Source organism: Dendrobates tinctorius, unplaced genomic scaffold, assembly GCF_039654945.1.
Source record: "Dendrobates tinctorius isolate UK_male_01 unplaced genomic scaffold, ASM3965494v1 ptg000030l, whole genome shotgun sequence".
NCBI classification, from domain to species: Eukaryota; Metazoa; Chordata; class Amphibia; order Anura; family Dendrobatidae; genus Dendrobates; species Dendrobates tinctorius.
Window position 1 is genome coordinate 438,440 of NW_027361698.1, and position 23,246 is coordinate 461,685.

General features: G+C 42.9%; 1 long non-coding RNA gene across 1 annotated transcript in view; it reads right to left on the bottom strand.

Moving 5' to 3' along the window:
* Positions 1-21,930, bottom strand: part of LOC141086093 (uncharacterized) — a 36,254-nt gene extending 14,324 nt beyond the window's left edge. The window contains exons 1-4 of the long non-coding RNA XR_012231505.1: positions 21,869-21,930; positions 15,707-15,781; positions 7,824-7,913; positions 110-157 (exon numbers count right to left, since the gene is read on the bottom strand). This is a non-coding gene — a long non-coding RNA (uncharacterized lncRNA). The remainder of the gene's footprint in view (positions 1-109; positions 158-7,823; positions 7,914-15,706; positions 15,782-21,868) is intronic.
* Positions 21,931-23,246: the final 1,316 nt, after the last annotated feature.

Below are 23,246 nucleotides of genomic sequence, written 5' to 3' on the forward strand. Positions count from 1 at the left end.
CGGTAACAATAAATGGCCGCTGTCTGTGCAGTCAAATATATACAGGAGGGAGGAATCATCTATATCATTGTGTCATCTAGAAGGTTTGCTCAGTGTTCTCTGCCCTTACATGATCAGGGTGGTGGTCTTCCCCTCTTCATCTTCGGTGGTCTCGTGTCTACAGGACATAAAACATAGATCATCTCATGTAAATGTGCAACTAACAGTGCGGATTAGGATCAATATTCACAGTGAAAATCTACAATAAAACCATACTTTATTAGATATGCATTAAAAAGAGCAATACTGAACACCAACACACAACTCCACCAAAAAATGCTCCAGGGACCGGGTAGTGAGCGCTAATGGAAAACTACTAGTGGAACAACTGACACTCTGGACGCATCAGGGAGAACATAATACAGAGATAATTTGTGTTAGCGCTGTTGTAATAGACATCAATAAAATGGCCTCGCTCCACACTGAAACGCAGGCGGCCCACAACATTTCCTACATCACAGATAAGGGGGTTTTCCAGGATTAGAATACTAATACAATTACTTCAAAGAAAAAATTGACCAGATTCGACAGGAAATTATCTCCCAATCTCCTCATACCATGCACTGTCCTCCCTCCCCCACTGCATCTAACTCACTCTCTGATTTTGAACCAGTCACAGAAGAAGAAGTAAGCAGGCTCCTTGCATCTTCTCGCCCAACTACTTGCACCAGTGACCCATTTCCATCACAGCTCCTCCAGTCCCTTTCCCCTACTGTCACCCCTCACCTAACTAAAATATTTAACCTCTCTCTCTCTTCTGGTATTTTTCCCTCCTCATTTAAGCATGCCATCATACATCCACTACTTAAAAAACCATCCCTCGACCAAAACTGTGCCGCTAACTATAGACCTGTCTCTAATCTTCCCTTCATCTCTAAACTCCTGGAACGCCTGGTCCACTCCCGTCTTATCCGCTATCTCTCAGAAAACTCTCTTCTCGACCCTCTCCAATCCGGTTTCCGCTCTTTACACTCCACTGAAACTGCCCTCACTAAAGTCTCTAATGATCTGCTAACAGCTAAATCAAATGGTCACTACTCCATGCTAATTCTCTTGGATCTCTCTGCAGCATTCGACACTGTGGATCATCAGCTCCTCCTCACTATGCTCCGTTCCATTGGCCTCAAGGACACCGTTCTCTCCTGGTTCTCCTATCTCTCCGACCGCTCCTTTACTGTATCTTTTGCCAGTTCCTCCTCCTCTCATCTTCCTCTTACTGTTGGGGTCCCCCAAGGATCGGTTCTAGGCCCCCTCCTCTTCTCCTTGTACACTGCCCCTATTGGTCAAACAATCAGTAGATTTGGTTTCCAGTACCATCTCTATGCTGATGACACCCAATTATACGCTTCTTCTCCTGACATCACGCCAGCCTTTCTAGAAAACACCGGCGATTGTCTAAACGCTGTGTCTAATATCATGTCCTCACTATATCTGAAACTGAACCTGTCAAAGACTGAACTCCTGGTGTTTCCTCCCTCTACTAATGTACCTATACCCGACATTGCCATTTCTGTGTGTGGTTCCACTATTACTCCCCAGCAACAGGCCCGCTGTCTTGGGGTCATACTTGATTCCGAGCTTTCCTTTGCCCCCCACATTCGATCACTGGCTCGCTCTTGTCATCTGCACCTCAAAAACATTTCTAGAATTCGACCTTTTCTTACCTTTGACTCTGCAAAAACTCTTACTGTTTCTCTTATTCATTCTCGTCTCGACTATTGTAACTCTCTTCTAATCGGTCTCCCTCTTACCAAACTCTCCCCTCTCCAATCTGTCTTGAATGCTGCAGCCAGGATCATATTCCTCACCAATCGTTACACCGATGCCTCTACCTTGTGCCAGTCATTACACTGGCTACCCGTCCACTCCAGAATTCAGTATAAACTTATTACCCTCACTCACAAAGCCCTCCATGGCTCAGCACCACCCTACATCTCCTCCCTTATTTCAGTATACCACCCTACCCGCGCCCTCCGTTCTGCTGATGATCTGAGGTTAGCATCCTCAATAGTCAGAACCTCCCACTCCCGTCTCCAAGACTTTACACGTGCCGCGCCAATTCTTTGGAATGCACTTCCCAGGTCAATACAATTAGTCCCCAATCCCCACAATTTTAAGCGTGTCCTGAAAACGCATTTATTCAGACTGGCCTACCACCTCAACACATTAACCTAATCTATCCCTGTGTGGCAGAGCCAAAAGTTTTACCATAACCAGGTTCCCCGCATCATTCTCCCACATGCTTTATGCCTCCATTAGCCCTCTGTGTCCGTACTGTCACACACCTAACATTATGGCTGTTCCATACAATCAGGGCAACTGTTACCACCCACCTTTCGTGTCTACCTCTTTCCTCATAGACTGTAAGCTTGTGAGCAGGGCCCTCATTCCTCTTGGTATCTGTTATGATCTATGTGATTATTGTTATGCTGTAATGTCTATTGTCTGTACAAATCCCCTCTGAAATGTAAAGTGCTGCGGAATATGTCGGCGCTATAAAAATAAAATTTATTATTATTATTATTATTATTATTATTATTAATGATCAATCATTAAGATTCACCACCGATATCAGGGAAGATGTCCGAATCCAGGTAGAGACCCCACTGATTAGCCGCAGACTTGGGGCTGCAGGGTCTAAAATTTATTAGAATACGTTAATGCCCCATTCAGAAGTCCGTGACGCGTGGTCCGAGTACAGACCTCGATCACTGCCCGACTCAAACTTCACCGCCTCATAAGCAAACATAAGACTGTTCAGACAGTGACATTTTCAGGAGGATTTTTATAATTGGACCAAAATGGAGAAAATGGTATAAAATGATAAGAGCCATTGCTCACATAATACATCCTGTACTACAGCAATGAAGTTAGCGATTACCCACGTGACCGCTGCAGCTAATCATTGTCCTTGTGGGATTTCTCATCTACAACCAAACTGTTAAATATTGGAAAACTACACGAATGTGACTGGTATGAGTTATGGATGGGATGAGAATAAATGGAGGTGGCAACTACACCATGGAGTGGCTGCAGATGTTTGAGACCCCATAGCACTGACCCTAAATGATCGTGATAAGCAGAATTAATTTCTTTTGGTTTAACCCTTCACAACAGTGAGCAGTCTCTCATGTTGACCCTCAGCCTCAGGAAATGTAACTGTCCACCCTTGGATAAAGGAATCAAAATGACTGATATAGAAGAGTATGTATTCCATGTGAATGCTGTATCCCGTCATCTCCACTCACAGTTGGAAGTGTTTTTTTTACAAAGTAGGCACTTTAATATAAATTCCTGAGAAACCAGGTATGTTATTATTAGGGCTCATACCCATCTGCGAGAAAAAAAGGGTCTGATTTCCGGACCGAAAAAACTGACAAGTGCCATGCGAGAGTCATGCGATTTCTGTGCGATTTTTAAATGGAACATCCGTATGACATGCGTATGCATTCCGTATGCAATGCGATTTTAACATGAGCTTTTACATACAGCAGCTTCTGTCCTTTAGGCCGGTTTCACATGTCAGTGGCTCCGCTACGTGTAGTGACAGTTTCCTCACATACCGGAGACACTGACACACGTAGACACATTGACATGAATGGTTCTCTGCACATGTCAATGTGTTTTCACGGACACACGGTCCGTGTGCAAAACACGGAGACATGTCAGTGTTTGTGAGAGAGCAAGGGCCGCAAAACCTGCTGAACATGGCACACGGAGAACAGTTCACACTGTCCTCCGTGTACACGGACAGCCGCCGGGGAAGAATCGCTACTGTAAGCCGCTGTTCCGCGGCAGCTGGTGTTGAACACAGCTGTCATTCTTCTCTGCTGCTCTGCCGGCAACAGCGAGCAGGAGAGAAAGAATGAATGAAAACCCAATGTGGGGTCCCCCTCTGTGAACCAACCCGGCAAAGTTCACAGCTGGGGGCTGCTATTCTCAGGCTGGAAAGGGGCCATTGATCTTGGCCCCCCACAGCCTAAAAACAGCAGCCCGCAGCTGCCCAGAAAAGGTGCAACTATTAGATGAGCCTATTCTGGAGCTTTGTCAGGTACTTTTCCCACTTGCCCTGTAGAGGTGGCAAGTGGCGTCATAAGGGGTTAATGTCACCTTTCTATTGTACGGTGACATTAAGCTCGGATTAGTAATGGAGAGGTGTCAATAAGACACCTATCCATTACTAATCCTAGAGTTATTCAAGGGTTAAACACACAATAAGAGCTAAGTATTTTAATGAAAGAATACATTACGCACAGTGTTTAAAGCTCTCTTATACTCCTAATTCCATATCAATGCTATCGTTCTCCTGTAAAAAATTATAAAATAAACCAACAATATCCATACCTGTCCGGCGCTCAGTCACGCCCCACGGCGTAAATCCATCTTGGAGGGTTAATCAGTTTACAGGTGGAGCACTGCTAATGCTCGACTGTAAGCTACTGGGGAATGAAGGAGAAGCAGCACGCACAGGCTCATTGACATCACCGCTTGTTACTGAGCATGCACCGGCTGCTTCTATTCATTCCCCAGTAGTTTACAGTCGGAGCGGTCGCATTAGCAGCACCAGCTGCCCATTTGCTACCTCTACAGGGCAAGTGTGAAGAACCCATCAAAGCTCCAGAATAGGCGCATCTAATAGAAGTTGTAAGTGTAGTTTAATTAAGAACAATAAAGGAGTCTGTGTGTTTATTTCAAATAAAGGATTTTTAAATGGGTGTCTGTGTTTTATTTACTATTTGACTATATGGAGTTAGTAATGGGGGCATCTAATTGACGCATCTTCATTACTAACTTCGGGGCTTGATGTCACAAAGGTGACATCAACACCCCAACTATTACTCCATATGCCACCACTACAGGGCAGTGGGAAGAGCAAGGCTATGTGCCAGAATTGCGCGTTTCCTGGGACGGTTGAGACCTGGTGTTTGTCACGGGGGGGGTATTTGGGGGTTTACACTATCCATAGCCACTTCCTGGGCTATAAATATCAGCTCTCAGCTGTCTGCATAGCTACTGCTGGCTATAAATTATAGGGGGACCCCACGCCATTTTTTTCCATGAAATAATCTTTAATTAAATACATGTCTGTAATTTTGCACAAACACTACACTAATTGTATTTGTCACTGACGTGTATATGTATATATACATTATGTATATATATTATATATACACATATTATTTATGATATATATAAATATTACATATTGTATACATTATATGTATACATAATATATAACAGATACAGTATATATATATATATATATATATATATATATAATGTGGCGTAGCGCCTACTATATATGTACAAGAAAAGACAAATGGAGGGCACCGCTATGCTAAAATGAGAAAGAAGGGGTTCTCCAAGGGCATGTCAAAAAACCAATGACATGAAGGGAGAAAAGGCTCATATACCACATATATATAAATTTGGTAATAGACAAAATTTATTTAACAAAAACTGACACAGACATGGAGCAACACTTACTCCATAAAAACAAAGACGTGAAAAAATGCAGAAAGCAACTGGTCATGTCATAGAATAAAGATGCAATGACCCTCCCACATCGAAAATCCCACAAATAGAATGTATATGTACAAAATATCCAAGAAACAAATTAACAATACACATAAATAATCAGAATACCTGTGTGCTATATAATATGGCTATTCACAGCACCATGAAATTACATGCTAGGACTACATAAGAAAACAGAGCAAACGCCTGCACACCACTGAAGTAGTTAATTGGATACACACTGACTGCATGTTACCAAAAAGGTGGAAGGCACAAAGCCAAAATCAGCGGAAGCTCCTTGAAGCATGAAAATGCATGAGAGGAATAAAGTGCCTGGTGCCGCTGTGGGATAAGATGGTGGGGGAAGCAAACCCCACGCGTATCGCCACTAGCAAAGTGGCTTTCTCAAGGGAGAATAAAGCGCTTTATTGGTACCTTTTTGGTAACATGCAGTCGGTGTGTATCCAATTAACTACTTCAGTGGTGTGCAGGCGTTTGCTCTGTTTTCTTATATAGTCCTAGCATGTAATTTCATGGTGCTGTGAATAGCCATATTTATAGAACACAAGTATCCTGATTATGTGTATTGTTAAATTGTTTCTTGGATATTTTGTACATATACATTCTATTTGTGGGATTTTCGATGTGGGAGGGTCATTGCATCATTATTCTATGACATGACCAGTTGCTTTCTGCATTTTTTCACATGTTTTTAATTGTTTTTATGGAGTAAGTGTTGTTCCATGTCTGTGTCAGTTTTTGATAAATAAATTTTGTCTATTACCAAATTTATATATATGTGGTGTTCCAATTTCATGGGCAAGTCGCTTTTTCTCCTTCATACTACATGTGTTGGGGGAACACTCGCTTGGCAGTGGATTAGCGTAGTCAGGCACAGGTTTTTCACACAAAACAGTCCATACGTTTTATTTAAACGTCATAAACCGCACCGTAAGGCAGGTTTCACATCACCGGCTTACACATAGTCCATTACTTCATCACATGTGGCTTTACAAAGCATTCACTAGACACGCTAGACTCTCTCCAGTCACCGGGTGATTGCACAGTTCAGTAACAGACCATTGTCAATGCACAAAGTTCTTTCCCCATACCAGGGGTTACCACTCAGGAGCTCCTGCTCCACAGGCTGACTCCTCGCCAGTCCAAGGTCCTCAACAGGACAGCGTCTTTCTCCGTGTGGGGCTGTCCCAGGCTCCGCATACACATGTAGCCTGTCCGGGGGCAATTCAGGACACTTGTCCAACACCCAGGTCCAAGGTTTCACCACATGCTCCAGGAATCCGATCATACTCATAGGATCTTCCAACACAGACCTTCCAGGACCTTGCACCCTGAACCATTAAGGTACACACACACACTCTGTCCATGTGACCAGACCTCAGTCACATTATATGGTTGTAACCACCCCCATGGATGGGCGGTACGTGTGGTTAGTCAATTCCCGCCCAGCTCTCTGACTAACCCTATAAGCCACCATTTTAAGTAATACACAAATACTTGTGGAACTATAAATCCCAGCATAACCATATTATTTTGGCTCACAGCGCAGAGAACCTCTGCAACACATACCAGCCATTTACAATAATGCCAGTCCCTAATTCACCATCCTAACTTTACTATACTATACTGCATCACAATATATATTTTATTTGTGTGACACTGGCATGTATGTGTATATATATATACAGTATATATACACACGTGTATTCTATGTTTATATATCTATTGTTTTGTGAGCTGTCAGTGTGATATTACAGTAACCGGCCATGAATTGCTGGCTTTTCAAAGGACACAGGTGCGTAAATATCAGACAGCACTCACATGGTGCGAGTGCTGTGTGATTTTTTCTCGCACCCATTGACTTGTATTGGCAAGTCTCATCCGAGATATGCAACATGCTGCGATTTTTTTTCTCAGTCCAATTTCAGCTGAAAAAAAAATTGCAGATGATCAGCTGAGAAAAAATCGCAGATGAGATGTCACCTATTGAATAACATTGGTCCAAGTGCAATCTGATTTTTTATTGGATTGCACTCGTCCATATTTCTGACATAGGAGTATGAGCCCAATGGCTGAGCCGCTAGTTAGTCCAGTGGATCATGTGTGGTGGTAAAACTACTACTGGATAATGGAGAGGAATAGAAAGCACTGGAGCAGCGGGTGTGCGCAATGAAGAGCAGGAGCACTACAAATACTGTACTGTGCCATATAGGATTACGTGTCCAGAAATAACATACAGTACGTACTGAATGGTTACAAGCGATGGATGCTCAACAACATTATTGTAGGTGTATTTCCACATAATGTCCGTCGGTGTCTCGATTTTGTGGATCCATCTGTTGGAGAAGTGAAGAAAACAAAAGTAGTGACAAAGATTTCACAACAGCAAATACATGACATCGACCTCAGACCCACAATGCTCCGACAACGGTGATCTATCGGAGATCGCACCACTCAAGGTGTAGTGTGACTGCAGGGGGAGCCACTTTCTAATAGCAGCTTCCTTGCAGCTTCTTTCATCAGCTCAGGATGATGGAGGGTTAAGTAATGTGCTTTTTTAAATGGATCCTTTAACTTTTGATACAGTCTAAGATCTGAATTTCTTAAAATAATTTAACCAGAATTCTGAGAGAAATTACAACATTTTGGCACAACTTTTAGTTGCACAAATATTTTGCAGCTTTTATCATTTTTACCTCAGTTTCTCCCAGCTCCGCCAACATGGTGCCCTCCACTCGTCAGATGCCCCGGATTCATGAAGAGGCATGTTGTGAGTTCATTCTCGGGTTCACCAGTTGTGAGTTCCCCTTCTGGACTCCCTCTGGTGGTGACGGGAGGTGGTGCGGCTGGTTTGATAGGTGGAGATCTGCCACCTGAGAATGAGGATGACGATTGGATCTCAGGATTCTCAGATTGGATTTAAGACAGTCGACGCCCTATTCAGATGCTGGTGATTTCTTCTGGCTTGTCAGCTCTTGGTTTTCAGCTCTGCTCCAGTCATCTTAAGCTAAGTTTTTCTGCTAATGTTCACACTTGATTTAGTTGGTCTATTCAGTCTTTTGTGTGGTCTGCCAGCCCCGGCTGGGGGGTGAGCTGAATTTCCACTCTTATTTATCATTATTTTGCCAATTGGCTTTTTGTCCCTTACTAGTTCGGTCTCTTTTTGCTCTGTCTCAGAATATTTCAGAGTGCTGATATAGTAGGAGAAGTCTAGTGACTTCAGGGTTAATTTTGCTATCAGAAGTGTTGGACATTATTTTTGTAGGGTTTTTTGCAGGTTCCTTTCCTGACTAGTTAGTTTGGGCCCCATCATTTGCTCAGCCTATTTTCCTGCCTGTGTTTGTGCCTTCATCTTGTTTCACTGTCAATACATGTGTGGGGGCTATCTATTCCTTTGGGGTCTGCTCTGGGGCAGTTAGTTTTCCCTTTTCTTGCTTTAGGCTTATGTAGTCCTCCGGCCGTGATGAGGCGTCTAGGTTCATCGTAGGCACGCTCCACAGCTACTGCTAGTTGTGTGGTAAGATCAGGGATCTGCAATCTGCATAGTTACCAACCACTCTGGTTTTCTGTGGCTTAGATTGTTTTGCTTTTTTCTTCTCGGTGACCCATTCATAACAGAATCACCAGCCATACTGCAGATTCTAGGGTACTCAAAAGCAGGAGAGAATTGTAAAAAAAAAAAAAAAAGTGTCAGAAATTTTTTTTTTATATGTATATTTTTTCCTCTTTTTCTTTGGGGCCATAGGAGGATTTTTTTTTAATGGAGATTAAGCAATTGTCTGATCGTGTGGAGCAGCTCACTGCTGAAGTGTAGGGAATTTCCGCCTATCTCGCTCATTCACATGCTGCTGAACCAAGGATCCCTACTCCTGATGTGTTTTTTGGGGATCGGTCTAAATTTTTGAATTTTAAGAATAATTGTAAATTATTTCTTGCCTTGAAGCCTAATTCATTGGGGAGCTCTGCGCAGCAGGTTAAAATTGTCATCTCTTTGCTGTGCGGCGATCCCCAGGATTGGGCGTTTTCTTTGACACCTGAAGATCCTATTCTGACTAATGTGGATGCATTTTTTCAAGCCTTGGGGTTGTATGATGAACCTAATGCTATTGATCAAGCTGAGAAAGCCCTATTGGCATTGAACCAGGGTCAGGATTCTGCAGAGTTATACTGTCAAAAATTCCAAAAGTGGGCGGTCCTTACTACCTGGAATGATGGTGCCTTGGCAGCTCTCTTTCGTAAGGGTTTGTCAGAAACCGTAAAAGATACTATGGTGGGATTTCCTGTTCCCTCTGGTCTTGATGATTCTATGTCATTAGCCATTCAAATTGATCGGCGTTTACGTGAACGCAAAACTACACGAGAGGAGTTGCCACCTTTTGGACAAATGTCTGAACCTATGCAAAGTGATAGAGTTTTGTCTAGGGCGCAACGTCAGGAGTTTAGAAGGCGTAATAAGCTGTGTTTTTTCTGTGGAGACGTCTCTCATATTATTTCTGTCTGCCCAAAATGAGAGAAACGTTTTGCACACACATTTGCTGTAGGCAGTATACAACCTAAGTTTCTTTTGGCAATTACTGTGATCTGCTCCTTATCCACATTTTCCACGAAGGCTTTTGTGGATTCAGGAGCAGCGTTGAATCTGATGGATTTGGACTTTGCTAAACGTTGTGGTTTTTCCATGATGCCTCTGCGGACGCCTATTCCTTTGAGGGGTATTGATGCTACTCCTTTGGCGGAGAATAAACCTCAGTTTTGGACCCAGATGATGATGCGGGTTGCCCCAGACCACCAAGAAAATTGTAAATTTTTGGTGCTGCATAATTTGCATGATACTATTGTTCTGGTTTTTCCTTGGTTGCAAACTCATAATCCAGTTTTGGATTGGAAATCTGGGTCTGTGGTGAGTTGGGGTTGTCAGTGTGTTCTTAGGGACGCTCCTATTTTCTCCACCTCATTTCAGTCTCATGATATTCCTGATTATCTAGCCGATTTTTCTCATGTATTTAGTGAGAGCAAGTCTGCGTCTTTGCCTCCTCATAGGAGTTATGACTGTGCAATTAAGTTGATGCCTGGATGTAAATTTCCCAAGGGTCGGCTTTTCAACTTATCAGTACCCGAACATGATGCTGTGCAATCCTATATTAAGGAGTCATTGGAGAAGGGTCATATTAGACCATCCTCGTCACCGTTAGGCGCTGTTTTTTTTCTTGTGGCCAAGAACGATGGTTCATTAAGACCGTGTATTGATTATCGTTCCCTTAACAAGAAGACGGTTAAATATCAGTACCCGTTGCCTGTGATGTCTGATTTGTTTTCCAGAGTTAAGAGTGCTTGCTGGTTTACTAAGCTTGACCTCAGGGGGGCTTATAATCTTATTCGCATCAGCACGGGGATGAATGGAAGACGGCGTATAATACTCCAGAGGGACATTTTAAGTACCTGGTGATGCCTTTTGGGCTCACTAATGCCCCTTCTGTCTTCCAGTCCTTTATGAATGATATTCTTTATGAATGATATTTTCCGTGACTTTGTGGATAAGTTTTTGATCATCTATCTGGATGATATTTTGATCTTTTCTAGTGATTGGGATTCTCATGTGGAACACGTCCGGTCTGTGTTCCGGATTTTGAGAGAGAATTCCCTGTTTGTTAAGGGATCGAAATGCCTCTTTGGTGTACAGAGGATTTCATTTTTGGGATTTATCTTATCTCCATCGACTATTGAAATGGACCCGGCCAAGGTACAGGCCATTTATGATTGGGTTCAGCCTACTTCTTTGAAGGCCCTCCAGAAGTTTTTGGATTTTGCTAATTTCTATCGTAAATTTATAGGTAATTTTTCCGGTACTGTCAAACCACTAACTGATCTGACCAAGAAGGGCGCTGATGTGCTGAATTGGTCTCCTGAGGCTATCTCAGCATTTCAGGAGCTTAAGCAGAGATTTACTTCAGCTCCAGTTTTACGGCAACCTGATGTCTCACTTCCATTTCAGGTGGAGGTAGATGCTTCTGAGATTGGAGCAGGAGCTGTTTTGCCCCAAAAGACCATGTGACTTCTAAGATGAATCCCTGTTCCTTCTTTTCTTGAAAGTTCTCCCCATCTGAATGCAACTATGACATGGGGAATCGGGAATTATTGGCATGAAGTGGGCATTTGAGGAGTGGAGACATTGGTTGGAGGGAGCTAGACATCAAGTTGTGGTCCTCACTGATCACAAGAATTTGATTTATCTGGAGTTGGCCAAACGCTTGAATCCTAGACAGGCTAGATGGGCCTTGTTTTTCACGCGTTTTAATTTTGTGGTCTCTTTTCTTCCGGGCACTAAGAATGTTAAGGCAGACGCCCTTTCTAGGAGTTTCTTTGCCGATTCTCTTAGTGTGACCGAGCCTACTACCATCCTAGGTGAGGGGGTAGTTCTTTCTGCCATTTCGCCCGATTTGAGACGCGCCCTGGAGGAATTTCAGGAAGATAAACCTGAGCGTTGCCCTATGGGAAAATTGTATGTTCCTGACCAGTGGAGAAAGACAGTGATGTCTGAAATTCATTGCTCCGCATTGGCTGGTCATCCAGGTATTTTTGGTACCAGAGATTTGATGAGTCAGTCCTTTTGGTGGCCTGCCTTATCTCGTGACGTCAGGAATTTTGTACAGTCCTGTGGAACTTGTTCTCGGTCTAAACCCTGTTCTCGTTCTAGTGGGTTGCTGATGCCCTTGCCGGTGCCCAAGAGGCCATGGACCCATATCTCAATGGATTTTATTTCTGATCTTCCTGTCTCTCAGAGAATGACTATCTGGGTGATTTGTGATAGATTTTCGAAGATGGTCCATCTTATACCACTCCCAAAGTTGCCATCTTCTGCTGAGTCGGTGCCCTTGTTTTTACAACAGGTGTTTCGGTTACATGGGATTCCTGAGAACATGGTGTCCGACAGAGTCCAGTTTGTTTCCAGATTCTGGAAAGCCTTTTGTTCCAATCTGGGAATTCAGTTACCCTTCTCCTCCGCGTTTCATCCCCAGACCAATGGACAGACTGAACAAACCAGACCTTGGAGTCTTATTTGAGATGTTTTATATCTGCTGATCAGGATGATTGGGTCTCATTTTTGCCCTTGGCCGAAATCGCACTGAACAATAGAGCTAGTTCTGCCACTTTGATGTCACCCTTTTTCTGTAATTTTGGGTTTCATCCTCGGTTCTCTTCAGGGCAAGTAGAATCTTCGTCCTGCCCAGGTGTGAACACTATGGTTAAGAGAATGCAGCAGATATAGGACCAAGTGGTGTATAAGTTGTCACTTTCTCAGGAAAAGGCCCAGCGATTTTCCAACCGGCATAGGACCATTGGTCCCCGGTTTAAAGTGGGTGATATGGTTTAGTTGTCGTCTAAGAATATTTGTATGAAGGTTGCATCTCCTAAATTTAAGCCAAGATTTATTGATCCTTATAAGATTTTGGAAATTCTTAATCCTGTTTCGTTTCGATTGGCTCTTCCAGTTATGTTCAAGATCAATAACGTATTTCACAAATCTCTGTTCAAGAGGTTTGTTGAGCCAGTGTTTCCTATGGCAGCACCTCCTGACCCTGTGTTGATCGAAGGCAATGTGGAATATGAGGTAGAGAAAATATTGGATTCTTGTTTGGTTAGACGGAGACTCCAGTATTTGGTCAAATGGAAGGGTTATGGTCAGGAGGATAATTTTTGGGTCTCTGCCTCCGATATTCATGCCAATAGATTGGTTCGTGTTTTTCACCGGGCCCATCCTGATCGGCCTGGTGGCGTGGATGAGGGTTCGGTGCCCCCTCCTCAAGGGGGGGGTACTGTTGTGAGTTCATTCTCACCAGTTGTGAGTTCCCCTTCTGGACTCCCTCTGATGGTGATGGGAGGTGGTGCGGCTGGTTTGATCGGTGGAAATCTACAACCAGAGAATGAGGATGATGATTGGATTTCAGGATTCTCAGATTGGATTTAAGACAGCCGACGCCCTATTCAGTGTCTGGTGATTCCTTCTGGCTTGTCAGCTCTTGGTTTTCAGCTCTGTTCCAGTCATCTAAAGCTGAGTTTTTCTGCTAATGTTCACACTTGATTTTGTTGGTCTATTCCGTTTTTTGTGAGGTCTGCCAGCTCCGGCTGGGGGCTGAGCTGAATTTCCACTCTTATTTATCAGTATTTTGCCAATTGGCTTTTTGTCCCTTACTAGTTCGGTCTCTTTTTGCTCTATCTCAGAATATTTCAGAGTGCTGATATAGGTTTAGAAGTCTAGTGACTTCAGGGTTAATTTTGCTATCAGAAGTGTTGGACAATATTTTTGTAGGTTTTTTTTGGCAGATTGCAGACAGTGTCTTTCCTTTTCTGTCCTTTTTAGTTAGCCGGGCCCCATCGTTTGCTCAGCCTATTTTCCTGCCTTTGTTTGTATTTTCATCTTGCTTCACCGTCAATACATGTGGGGGGCTGTCTTTCCTTTGGGGTCTGCTCTGGGGCAGTTAGTTTTCCTCTTTTCCTGCTTTAGGCTTATGTAGTTCTCTGGTTGTGACAAGGCGTCTAGGACCAACGTAGGAACGCTCCACGACTGTTGCTAGTTGTGCGGTTAAGATCAGGGATCTCCAATCTGCATAGTTACCAACTTCTCTGGTTTTCTGAGACTTAGCTTGTTTTCTTTTTTTCCTCCTCGGTTTCCCATTCATAACAGTCTTCCCTTTCCTTTCCTGTCTAGTTTGGGACCATCATTTGCTCAGCCTATTTTCCTGCCTGTGTTTGTGCCTTCATCTTGTTTCACCGTCAATACATGCGTGGGGGCTATCTATTCCTTTGGGGTCTGCTCTGGGGCAGTTAGTTTTCCATTTTCTTGCTTTAGGCTTATGTAGTCCTCCGGCCGTGACGAGGCGTCTAGGTTCATCGTAGGCACGCTCCACGGCTACTGCTAGTTGTGTGGTAAGATCAGGGATCTGCAATCTGCATAGTTACCAACCACTTTGTTTTCTGTGGCTTAGCTTGTTTGCTTTTTTCTCCACGGTGACCCATTCATAACAGGGAAGTCTAGTGACTTCAGGGTTAATTTTGCTATCAGAAGTGTTGGACATTATTTTTGTAGGGTTTTTTGCAGGTTGCAGACAGTGTCTTCCCTTTCCTTTCCTGTCTAGTTAGTTTGGGCCCCATCATTTGCTCAGCCTATTTTCCTGCCTGTGTTTGTGCCTTCATCTTGTTTCACCGTCAATACATGTGTGGGGGCTATCTATTCCTTTGGGGTCTGCTCTGGGGCAGTTAGTTTTCCCTTTTCTTGCTTTAGGCTTATGTAGTCCTCCGGCCGTGACGAGGCGTCTAGGTTCATCGTAGGCACACTCCACGGCTACTGCTAGTTGTGTGGTAAGATCAGGGATCTGCAATCTGCATAGTTACCAACCACTCTGGTTTTCTGTGGCTTAGCTTGTTTTGCTTTTTTCTCCTCGGTGACCCATTCATAACAGAGGCAGACACTTCTTCATGGATCAGGAGCGTCTGACACCAGCACAACCGGCATCAACACCAGCGAAAAATCACCGGTCTTCATGTATTGGAAGCCTTAGTTTTTCTTTCTTAATATACCTCTGCAATAAATCTACAATAAAAAGTGACAGTTTTTTTTCTCCAACAAAGCCTTGTTCCCATGATAAGTAGGAATCCACAGGCTGCTCTATTCTGTGCTGTGTGTGGCCGGGGGCTGCAGACATGATCTAGACCCATCATTATGTCTTCTGCCCCAGACCTTAGACAGTGAGGAGAACACAGGCCGTGTGGTGGTCCAGGAAGCTGACGGCTCCCGGCTCCACTATTGTATCAGCCATATCTATGAGGATTCAGATCGGACGTGTGCCGACCTCCCGAGACAGCTCCCAAATGAGGCGTCCTATAGAAAGTGTACATGCTTCTAATTATACCTGTGTCTTTCTAAAGGAGCCATATAGAATGCTGCTCATGGTCTACTCTTACTGGGACCCATAAAAACCATCAAATAAAGAGAATTCTTCTCATTTATGTGTCCTATAAACGTCCTAAACTGAGAAATGACTTTCACACCCTGACAGCTATCAGCGTAGATAGATGTATAGTATGTGCAGACAGGTTTTCTATTATTTCTTCCTGGAAAATAATCACTTACAGAAGTTTCCCCATCGCAGTCCCCTATTTCTTCTCCTTTTCTAATCTCTGTTGTAACATTTGTTTGATTTCTCTCCTGTTGTACATGAAACATAAATCATCATCTCACATGGAAATGTATAAATATCAGCAATTTGTGGAGCAGCAGTGAACACATTCCCCTTGGTCTCCATCTCAAATACTTTCCCAGCTTTTTCCATCTACAACACACAATTGATACAATTTTGTATCCGTGGAGCCACCACTAGAGGGCACTCACTGTGTAGGGACAGGATCCTAGTAGACTGGCGGCATAGCAAGACCGCATGGGTATTAGATACTTTTCATATGTCTATCCCACACTTACAGTATTTAATGTTTTAATGACACCAATCATTTTACCATATCATGTACTGAAAAATGGGAAAAAAATTCAAAAGTGATAAAATGGTGAAAAAAATCAATTCATTACAGTTCTCGTTATTTGGTATTAATGTCCTGGTAGTATTATTCTTTAGGTCAGTTACAGTACAGTGATATCAAACTTACAAAGTTTTTTTAGAATTTAGTGGTTAAAAAAAATCATTCAAAACTTTGTAAAAAAATTGGTTTGTGACACCATTCTCTGAGACTTGTAACTGTGGACCTGAGCCGTCATTTTTATGGATACCATTTTGGCGCTCATATGACACTTCAATTTATTTTTGTGCATTTTTGTGGTTGGTACAGCAACCAGTAAAATTATATTCTTGCATTTTGACCTTACTTTTTGGTCTTTTAAGTGTAGTTAAAGTAATTTTATATCTTGATTAGACACAGGTGGACCCCTAGATGTTCAGGTCCGGTGAGTTTGGCCGAATAGGTAAAAAAAGGTTCAGACACCAGAATAGTTCCCGGACCCAAACCCGAACTCCATTCACTTTAATGGGGGGCCTGAACATCCAGTGTTTGCCACGCTGTTATGTGCAGCGTGAGCCCGCAGCTGTGATTGGAGGTAAAAAGTTTACTGGTGGGACTACTACTCCCATCAGCCGACGCCTTCTGCTGCTTATAACAGTGAGACCAGGTGGCGGCTAATGGGAGTATTCATCATCCGGCACCTATGCTTTAAATAAAGAATTACAAAAAAAAAACGGTGAGCTTCCCCCTGTATTTTTGACAACCAGCCAGGCAAAACTGACAGCTGTTATCTGCAGACCTCAGCTGTCAGCTTTAACAAGGTTGTTTATTAAGAATAGAGGGTTAAAAAAATGATTTAAAAAATATGAACCCCACTTGCCACCACCACAGGGCAAGTTGGAAGAGCCTGACAAAGGCTCCAGTATTGCCACATCTAATAGATGTGCCTTCTCTGGGTGGCTGCAGGGCAGGCTGCTATTTTTAGGCGGGGGGGGGGGCCCGATATCCATGGACTCTTACCAGCCTGAGAATACCAGCCCCCAGCTGTCAGCTTTAGGAAGGCTGATTGTCAAAAATGGTGGGACCCCACACTGTTTTTTTTCATTATTTATTTCAACTTTACTATTTGGGTTCACCGTTCTCTGATCTTGATAGATCAGACTTTTTTGGACATTTGAATGTTTTTTTATTTCTTTACTTCTTAAATATTAAAAGGAGGATGATTGAAACTATATATATTATATTATATATATATATATACACAGACATATATTTCTTTTTTTTTACACTGGTCTCGGAATATGTCGACAGAAGCAGAAGTTTTTTTTCAAAATTTGCTAATTTATTTGTGCATGTTTGGTATCTCCATAATCATACTGACCTGGAAAATCATATTGTCAGGTCATTTTACCTTATAATTAACATTATAAGTTAAAAAAAAAACAAAAACATTGTGGAAGTTCCTTTTATTTCTGCAATTTTGGAACACTTGGAATTTTTTTCCTGCTTTCTAATATATCACACGATAAATTGAATAGTGTTATTCGAACATACAACTCGTCCCACAAAAAACAAACACCCTGATATGGCTATGTGGATGGAAAAATAAAAAAATATGGCTCTTGGAAGTAGGGGGTAAAATGAAAATGCAAACAGAAAAAAACATGTTGGTAAGGGGTTAAATAGGTAAACAGCCGTAGGTGGAGCCTGGTGCAGATTCTGAGACACTCTATACTTCTGATGTGACCACATGCCACCATCATCGGGATAAAGCAACCTTCCCACTCACAATACAGAACCACAATACATGTACAGTTGTGCTCAAAAGTTTACATACCCTGGCAGAATTTATGATTTCTTGGCCATTTTTCAGAGAATATGAATGATAACACCAAAACTTTTCTTCCACTCAAGGTTAGTGGTTGGGTGAAGCCATTTATTGTCAAACTACTGAATTTTCTCTTCTTAAATCATAATGACAGCTCAAAACATCCAAATGACCCTGATCAAAAGTTTACATACCCCACTTCTTAATACAGTGTATTGCCCCCTCTAACATTAGTGACAGCTTAAGTCTTTTATGGTGGTTGTGCATGAGGTTCTTTATTTTCTCCTGGCAAAAAGTCTCCAGTTTCTGTAAATTCCTGGGCTGTCTAGCATGAACTGTGCGCTTGAGATCTCCCCAGAGTGGCTCAATGATATTGAGGTCAGGAGACTGAGATAGCTACACCAGAACCTTCACTTTACTGTAGCCAATAACAGGTCGATTTGGCTTTGTGTTTTGGATCGTTGTCATATTGGAACATTCAAGTACGTCCCATGCGCAGCAGTATTTGCTGATAACATGCTGCATTCAAGTTTCCTTCAACTTTGACCAAGTTTCCTGTGCCTTTGTAGCTCACACATCCCCAAAACATCAGCTATCCATCTCCGTGCTTTACAGCAAGAATGGTGTTCTTTTCATCATAGGCTTTGTTGAACTCTCTCCAAAAGTAATGTTTATGGTTGTGGCCAAAAAGTTAAATTTTAGTCTCATCAATCCAAATTACCTTGTTCCAGAAGTTTTGAGGCTTGTCTCTGTGCTGTATTGTATATTGTAGGTGAGATAATTTGTAGCATTTGCGCAGCAATGGCTTTCTTCTGGCGACTCGACCATGCATCCCATTTTTCTTCAAGTGCCTCCTTATTGTGCATCTTGAAATAGCCACACTGCTAGTTTTCAGAGAGTCCAGTATTTTATCTGATGTTATTTGTGGGTTTCTCTTTGTATCCCGAACAATTTTCTTGGCATTTTTGGACAAAATTTTTGTTGGTCTACCTGACCGTGGTTTTGTTTTACAGAGCCCCTGATTTTCCATTTGTTAATCACTGTTTGAACGCTGCTGACTGGCATTATCAATTCCTTGGATATCTTTTTGTATCTCTTTTCCCATAGATCCATTGACAATTCTTTTGCTTTCCCCATGACTCACAATCCAGAAATGTCAGTGGCTGGATGAAAGATGCAAGAGTCTGTCTGGATCACAAAAACTCATTCAGCTTTTATGCATACACACAGATTACAAAAAAACAGGTCACAGGTGAGGATGTTAACTATAGTAGCCATTCAAACCCATTTATGTCAACTTCTGTGCATGTTATCAGACTATGAAGCTAGGAGGGATAGCTAATACTAGAGAAGAGAGAGAGGATTCAAAATGATATCAATAAACTGGAGCAGTGGGCAGAAACTAACAGAATGGCTTTTAACAGGGAAAAATGCAAAGTACTACATCTGGGCAATAAAAATGAAAAAAGCATATACAGAATGGGAGGAATAGGGCTAAGCAACAGCGCGTGAAAAAGACTTGGGTATACTAATAGATCACAGACTGAATATGAGTCAACAGTGTGATGCAGCTGCAAAAAAGGCAAATGCAATTCTAGGATGTATTAACGGAAGCAAACAGTCTAGATCATGTGAAGTCATTATTGCCCTCTACTCCTCTTTGGTCAGACCTCATCTGGAATACTGTGTCCAGTTTTGGGCACCACATTTTAAAAAAGACATCAACAAACTGGAGAAAGTTCAGAAAAGAGCGACCAGAATGGTGACCGGTCTGCAAGCCCTGTCTTATGAGGAAAGGTTGCATGATTTGGGAATGTTTAGCTTGCAGAAGAGAAGACTTAGAGGAGATTTAAAAGCTGTCTACAAATATCTAAAGGGCTGTCACATTGTAGAAGGATCATCTTTATTCTCATTTGCACAAGGAAAGACTAGAAGCAATGGGATGAAACTGAATGGGAGGAGACAGATTAGATATTAGAAAAAACTTTTTGACAGAGTGATCAATGAGTGGAACAGGCTGCCACGAGAAGTGGTGAGTTCTCCTTCAATGAAAGTCTTCAAACAGAGGCTGGACAGACATCTGTCTGGGATGATTTAGTGAATCCAGCTTTGAGCCCAGTAGGTCCCTTCCAACTCTATGATTCTATGTAAAGTTTTGATCAGGGTCATTTGGATGTTTTGGGTTGACATTATGATTTAAAAAGAGACAACACACGCTAAGAAAGCAAAAATTCTGTCGGGGTATGTAAACTTTTGAGCACAACTGTATAATGCAGATCTAACCCCTGGCGGCCTCCTGCTTCCTCTCTCTGGCACTATTCCTCTGCTTTCTACACCTTCTCTTCATGTGTGATTGCCAGGAAGAGTCTCCATACAGTGTTCCTGGGGAGTCTGAGACTCGCCCCCTGCTCTGGGCTGGTCCATCTACAAGTAGAGGGGAGAATCTCACTCCCCGATAGAGCAGTGTGCATAGTCCACGTCACATATATAGAGGACTGGGAATCAGAGGACCAGAAACAGCAAACATCGGGCATTTGGCTGTTTTTACTGTGAGTTAATGAGTTGCTTTATAGAATGATCCACTACTAGGACAATCCCTCTCATTCTGCCGGTGCCATTCCAGAGGTGTCGGCGCTCATGTTGGATTTTACCACAAAAATGTTGTTTTAGCCCTAAATTTTTTATTTTTACAAGTGTAACAGGAGAAAATGGACCCCGAAACAGTATGTGGTGGGAAACTGAGGGAAATATGGCATGAAGAGCAGTGATTGTTATTTTAAATTAACCCTTTTGGTGCTAATTGGTCAGTAACTGTTGATTGGCCAGTCGAGGACAAAAGGGTTAATAAACAGAGATGACGCTGCGATCACCCTATCCATATTACTTGCTGCTATTGGTCACCACTTGTCACTGCCGTTTTTTTTTTTACAAAATGTCATTGGCTGGTCAGAATTGACCGGCCAATCACCGCGATCGCTGATGTGGGGGGCACAGAGACTGTCAGAGGAAGCAGGAGTCTTTACTTGGTCACCCCATGTTTCGGGGCTCTTCCCGCTGCGCAGTATAAGTACAGCCGCTCTCAGTAACAGGTTAGAGGGGTTGTCCACTTTTGGGGACAATTTTTTACTTTATTTGAATGAATCTATTTTTGACAAAAAATATTTTTTCTATTTGGGTTTCATTAAAACATTTGGACCATTTACCTGCTATGGCTTCTGTGTTGTAATAGCTATTGCTGCCGGCAAATTGAGTTAACTGAAAATCTGTCAGTGAATTTGTTCTAATGGTCCAATGGGAGAGTTTGAAGCTTTTTTTTATCTGTCTTTCTAGCTCCTCTCAGCCAGTTTATGACCACAGACCACATCAAAGTTGAATGTGCACGAAAACAAAGCGCCAGTGAAAGCCAAATGGTGCAAAATCTGTAATGAATCCAAAATACAAAAATGGTTTGTCGCCTATCTACTGGAATAAACCATTATCTCCTGTATTATTATTCCTTAATGTTATTCATGATGGAATAAATGTTAAAGGGAACCTGTCAGCAGGATTGTACTCAGTAACCTACAGACAGGGTCATGTCAGCGCCGTTATACTGATTACAATGATACGTTGGGTGATGAAATCCGTCTTGTGGTTGTTGTGTAATCTTCATTTTCGGCTTTGAGCTAATGATATGCCTGTGGGGGGCTTCATGTGGTGCTCTGATTAGGGATTCATATTGCAGACAGGTCACTGATCCCTCACTGCAGCCAACGTTTTACCCTAAAATCTGATAAATGAGTGACACCCAGTAAATATCACCTCTCTGTGCAGTGGATACACGGTGTATCATGTGCAGACAGGTTTATATCATCTGTCCCTGAATACAATGACACACATCGGAGATAAGGAAACGTCTCTATCATTATGGGCTCTATAAGGTTTGCTTATATTAGATCAGTAATTCTCGGCACTTACATAATAATCATCCTGTTCTTCATCAGTTTTGTTTTTTCTTTCTCTCTTTTTTCTCATTCTCACTATTGTAGAAGGAAGATACATCCATTTATGTTAAATGGTCACAAACTCAATAGTACGAGAAAATGTAAGAAGCTTTGTAATATAGCTCATTGGAGAAATCTGCTTCCTTCTCCTCTTATGAGCCACTTCTGATCCCACCTGTGTCTTGAACTAACAAAAAACCCTAACAGTTTGAACCTGAGAGGTCTTATAGCGCTATTATCTGTAGATATTGGGTTAATCTGCAGGTTAATAGCGTTAGGTCAGGATCGAGTCTCTCGCATCAATACCTGGCAGTGCCGCCGGCACTCGGACCGGAGCATGCAGCAGGATGTATTCCTATGCAGCCGCACACTCCGGTCCCGAGTGCCGGCGGCAGTGCCGGGTGTTGATGCGAGAGACTTGCGTGAGTTACTCGCATCACACTTACAAGTGTGACCCCGGCCTTATGAAGGTGCCCGGCTGCTGTACTGAAAGTGCATCACCTGGGAGAAAATTAACTGTTTTTCTTCTGGGAGCCACCGGCTTTCAGTCATGCAGGTGTGCCCGGTGGAATTGCAGTCACGGCTCACAGCACTGAGAGTGGCGACTGTAACCGCACCCGACACTGACTGACAGGTCGCTCAGAAGTGCATCAGTGCAGAGCCGCTGGTTAGTCAGTGTCGGGGAGCGGTTACAGTCGCCCTCACTGTGTACTGAGTGGTGACTGAAGCTGTGCCGGACACTCCTCTATGACTGAAAGCCAGAGGCTGCCGGCAGGAATAAAGTTATGTCATCCCTGTGTCCGGGCTGTCTGTGTAGCAGTCACACGCCTTTATACTGCTTGTTAGGCTAAGCGCACATGTGTGGAAATGTCCACATTTCTGCAACTCCCGTCGTGGGAAAAACGCATGGAATTCACATACGTTTTTCCCACGGAAAACTAGCATTTTTCATGCGATTTTCGCGTGCGCATTCCAAGCGATTTGAAGCATCACTTGGAATGTGATTGACAGGTTGGTCAGACTTGTCAAACATAGTGTTTGACAAGTGTGATCAACTTTTTACTATTGAGGCTGCCTATGCAGCATCAATAGTAAACAGAAAGAATGTTAAAAAAAATAAAAAAACGTGATAAACTCACCTTCCGGTGTCCCGCGCAGCCGTCACGGTCCTCGCGATGCTCCCGGCAGCTCCCGTTCCCAGTCATGCCTTGCAGCAATGACCTGTGATGATGTAGCATCTTGCGAGACCACTACATCATCACACGTCCTTGCCGCAAGGCATTACTGGGAATGGGAGTTGGCGGGAGCATCGGTAAGGCTGCGGGGGCCATCGGAAGGTGAGTATAACTCAA